Source organism: Anser anser (genome assembly GCF_964211835.1).
Source record: "Anser anser genome assembly, contig: HAP1_SCAFFOLD_46, whole genome shotgun sequence".
In the NCBI taxonomy this organism is placed as follows: domain Eukaryota; kingdom Metazoa; phylum Chordata; class Aves; order Anseriformes; family Anatidae; genus Anser; species Anser anser.
In genome coordinates, this window is record NW_028153973.1 from 1,358,618 (window position 1) to 1,364,114 (window position 5,497).

A 5,497-nucleotide genomic window follows, 5' to 3' on the forward strand; every position below is an offset into this window, starting at 1 on the left:
CACTGCAGTGCATCCCCAGTGGTGCCAGTGCACTCTCTGCACTTACTGCACTGCATCCCCAGTGGTGCCAGTGAAATCTCTGGACTCACTGCAGTGCATCCCCAGTGGTGCCAGTGCACTCTCTGGACTCACTGCACTGCATCCCCAGTGGTGCCAGTGCACTCTCTGGATCACTGCAGTGCATCCCCAGTGGTGCCAGTGCACACTCTGGACTCACGGCACTGCATCCCCAGTGGTGCCAGTGCACTCTCTGGAGTCACGGCAGTGAATCCCCAGTGGTGCCTGTGCACACTCTGGACTCACGGCACTGCATCCCCAGTGGTGCTAGTACACTCTCTGGACTCACGGCACTGCATCCCCAGTGGTGCCAGTGCACTCTCTGTACTCACTGCACTGCATCCCCAGTGGTGCCAGTGCACTCTCTGGACTCACTAATGACCATCCCCAGTGGTGCCAGTGCACTCTCTGGACTCACTGCACTGCATACCCAGTGGTGCCAGTGCACTCTCTGGACTCACCGGGGTGCATCCCCAGTGGTGCCAGTGCACTCTCTGGATCACTGCACTGCATCCCCATTGGTGCCAGTGCACTCTATGGAGTCACTGCACTGCATCCCCAGTGGTGCCAGTGCACTCTCTGGACTCACCGGGGTGCATCCCCAGTGGTGCCAGTGCACTCTCTGGATCACTGCACTGCATCCCCAGTGGTGCCAGTGCACTCTCTGGACTCACTGCACTACATCCCCAGTGGTGCCAGTGCACTCTCTGGACTCACTGCACTGCATCCCCAGTGGTGCCAGTGCACTCTCTGGACTCACCGGGGTGCATCCCCAGTGGTGCCAGTGCACTCTATGGATCACTGCACTGCATCCCCATTGGTGCCAGTGCACTCTATGGAGTCACTGCACTGCATCCCCAGGGGTGCCAGTGCACTCTCTGGACTCACTGCACTGCATCCCCAGTGGTGCCAGTGCACTCTCTGGACTCACTAATGACCATCCCCTGTGGTGCCAGTGCACTCTCTGGACTCACTGCACTGCATCCCCAGTGGTGCCAGTGCACTCTCTGGACTCACCGGGGTGCATCACCAGTGGTACCAGTGCACTCTCTGCACTCACTGCACTGCATCCCCAGTGGTGCCAGTGCACTCTCTGGACTCACTGCAGTGCATACCCAGTGGTGCTAGTGCACTCTCTGGACTCACGGCACTGCATCCCCAGTGGTGCCAGTGAACTCTCTGGACTCACTACACTGCATCCCCAGTGGTGCCAGTGCACTCTCTGGACTCACTGCACTGCATCCCCAGTGTTGCCAGTGCACTCTCTGGACTCACTGCAGTGCATCCCCAGTGGTGCCAGTGCACTCTCTGGACTCACTGCACTGCATCCCCAGTGGTGCCAGTGCACTCTCTGGACTCACTGCAGTGCATCCCCAGTGGTGCTAGTGCACTCTCTGGACTCACGGCACTGCATCCCCAGTGGTGCCAGTGAACTCTCTGGACTCACTGCACTGCATCCCCACTGGTGCCAGGGTACTCTCTGGACTCACTGCACTGCATCCCCAGTGGTGCCAGTGCACTCTCTGGACTCACTGCACTGCATCCCCAGTGGTGCCAGTGCACTCTCTGGACTCACTGCACTGCATCCCCAGTGGTGCCAGGGCACTCCCTGGACTCTCTGCAGTGTATCCCCGGTGGTGCCAGTGCACTCTCTGGACTCACTGCACTGCATCCCCAGTGGTTCCAGTGCACTCTCTGGACTCACCGGGGTGCATCCCCAGTGGTGCCAGTGCACTCTCTGGACTCACGGCAGTGAATCCCCAGTGGTGCCAGTGCACACTCTGGGCTCACGGCACTGCATCCCCAGTGGTGCTAGTGCACTCTCTGGACTCACGGCACTGCATCCCCAGTGGTGCCAGTGCACTCTCTGGACTCACTCCATTGCATCCCCAGTGGTGCCAGTGCACTCTCTGGACTCACTAATGACCATCCCCAGTGGTGCCAGTGCACTCTCTGGACTCACTGCACTACATAACCAGTGGTGCCAGTGCACTCTCTGGACTCACCGGGGTGCATCCCCAGTGGTGCCAGTGCACTCTCTGGATCACTGCACTGCATCCCCATTGGTGCCAGTGCACTCTATGGAGTCACTGCACTGCATCCCCAGTGGTGCCAGTGCACTCTCTGGACTCACCGGGGTGCATCCCCAGTGGTGCCAGTGCACTCTCTGGATCACTGCACTGCATCCCCAGTGGTGCCAGTGCACTCTCTGGACTCACTGCACTGCATCCCCAGTGGTGCCAGTGCACTCTCTGCACTCACTGCACTGCATCCCCAGTGGTGCCAGTGCACTCTCTGGACTCACCGGGGTGCATCCCCAGTGGTGCCAGTGCACTCTCTGGACTCACTACACTGCATCGCCAGTGGTGCCAGTGCACTCTCTGGACTCACTGCACTGCATCCCCAGTGGTTCCAGTGCACTCTCTGGACTCACTTCAGTGCATCCCCGGTGGTGCCAGTGCACTCTCTGGACTCACGGCAGTGCATCCCCAGTGGTGCCAGTGCACTCTCTGGACTCACCGGGGTGCATCCCCAGTGGTGCCAGTGCACTCTCTGGACTCACGGCACTGCATCCCCAGTGGTGCCAGTGCACTCTCTGGACTCACTGAACTGCATCCCCAGTGGTGCCAGGGCACTCTCTGGACTCACTGCACTGCATAACCAGTGGTGCCAGTGCACTCTCTGGACTCACCGGGGTGCATCCCCAGTGGTGCCAGTGCACTCTCTGGATCACTGCACTGAATTCCCGGTGGTGCCAGTGCACTCTCTGGACTCACAGCACTGCATCCCCAGTGGTGCCAGTGAACTCTCTGGACTCACTGCACTGTATCCCCAGTGGTGCCAATGCACTCTCTGGACTCACTGCAGTGCATCCCCAGTGCTGACAGTGCACTCTCTGGACTCACGGCACTGCATCCCCAGTGGTGCCAGTGCACTCTCTAGACTCACTGCACTGCATCCCCACTGGTGCCAGTGCACTCTCTGGACTCACTGCACTGCATCCCCAGTGGTGCCAGTGCACTCTCTGGAATCACCGGGGTGCATCCCCAGTGGTGCCAGTGCACTCTATGGATCACTGCACTGCATCCCCATTGGTGCCAGTGCACTCTCTGGACTCACAGCACTGCATCCCCAGGGGTGCCAGTGCACTCTCTGGACTCACTGCACTGCATCCCCAGTGGTGCCAGTGCACTCTCTGGACACACTAATGACCATCCCAGGTGGTGCCAGTGCACTCTCTGGACTCACTGCACTGCATCCCCAGTGGTGCCAGTGCACTCTCTGGACTCACTGCACTGCATCCCCAGTGGTGCCAGTGCACTCTCTGGATCACTGCAGTGCATCCCCTGTGGTGCCAGTGCACTCTATGGAGTCACTGCAGTGCATACCCAGGGGCGCCAGTGCACTCTCTGGAGTCACTGCAGTGCATCCCCAGTGGTGCCAGTGCACTCTCTGGACTCGCTGCACTGCATCCCCAGGGGTGCAAGTGCACTCTCTGAACTCACTGCAGTGCATCCCCAGTGGTGCCAGTGCACTCTCTGCACTTACTGCACTGCATCCCCAGTGGTGCCAGTGCACTCTCTGGACTCACTGCAGTGCATCCCCAGTGGTGCCAGTGCACTCTCTGGACTCACCGGGGTGCATCCCCAGTGGTGCCAGTGCACTCTCTGGACTCACTGCACCGCAACCCCAGTGGTGCCAGTGCACTCTCTGGACTCACTGCACCGCATCCCCAGTGGTGCCAGTGCACTCTCTGGACTCACTGCACTGCATCCCCAGTGGTGCCAAGGCACTCTCTGGATCACTGCACTGAATTCCCGGTGGTGCCAGTGCACTCTCTGGACTCACAGCACTGCATCCCCAGTGGTGCCAGTGAACTCTCTGGACTCACTGCACTGTATCCCCAGTGGTGCCAATGCACTCTCTGGACTCACTGCACTGCATCCCCAGTGGTGCCAGTGCACTCTCTGGACTCACTGCAGTGCATCCCCAGTGGTGCCAGTGCACACTCTGGACACACGGCACTGCATCCCCAGTGGTGCTAGTGCACTCTCTGGACTCACGGCACTGCATCCCCAGTGGTGCCAGTGCACTCTCTGGATCACTGCACTGAATTCCCGGTGGTGCCAGTGCACTCTCTGGACTCACAGCACTGCATCCCCACTGGTGCCAGTGAACTCTCTGGACTCACTGCACTGTATCCCCAGTGGTGCCAATGCACTCTCTGGACTCACTGCAGTGCATCACCAGTGCTGACAGTGCACTCTCTGGACTCACGGCACTGCATCCCCAGTGGTGCCAGTGCACTCTCTAGACTCACTGCACTGCATCCCCACTGGTGCCAGGGTACTCTCTGGACTCACTGCACTGCATCCCCGGTGGTGCCAGTGCACTCTCTGGACTCACTGCACTGCATCCCCATTGGTGTCAGTTTACTCTCAGGACTCACTAATGACCATCCCCAGTGGTGCCAGTGCACTCTCTGGACTCACTGCACTGCATACCCAGTGGTGCCAGTGCACTCTCTGGACTCACCGGGGTGCATCCCCAGTGGTGCCAGTGCACTCTATGGATCACTGCACTGCATCCCCATTGGTGCCAGTGCACTCTATGGAGTCACTGCACTGCATCCCCAGGGGTGCCATTGCACTCTCTGGACTCACTGCACTGCATCCCCAGTGGTGCCAGTGCACTCTCTGGACTCACTAATGACCATCCCCAGTAGTGCCAGTGCACTCTCTGGACTCACTGCACTGCATCCTCAGTGGTGCCAGTGCACTCTCTGGATCACTGCAGTGCATCCCCAGTGGTGCCAGTGCACTCTATGGAGTCACTGCAGTGCATCCCCAGGGGTGCCACTGCACTCTCTGGAGTCACTGCAGTGCATCCCCAGTGGTGCCAGTGCACTCTCTGGACTCACTGCACTGCATCCCCAGTGGTGCAAGTGCACTCTCTGGACTCACTGCACTGCATCCCCAGTGGTGCCAGTGCACTCTCTGCACTTACTGCACTGCATCCCCAGTGGTGCCAGTGCACTCTCTGGACTCACTGCACTGCATCCCCAGTGGTGCCAGTGCACTCTCTGGATCACTGCAGTGCATCCCCAGTGGTGCCAGTGCACTCTCTGGACTCACTGCACTGCATCCCCAGTGGTGCCAGTGCACTCTCTGGACTCACTGCACTGCATCCCCAGTGGTGCCAGTGCACTCTCTGGATCACTGCAGTGCATCCCCAGTGGTGCCAGTGCACTCTATGGAGTCACTGCAGTGCATCCCCAGGGGTGCCAGTGCACTCTCTGGAGTCACTGCAGTGCATCCCCAGTGGTGCCAGTGCACTCTCTAGACTCACCGGGGTGCATCCCCAGTGGTGCCAGTGCACTCTCTGGAGTCACTGCACTGCATCCCCAGTGGTGCCAGTGCACTCTCTGGACTCACTGCAC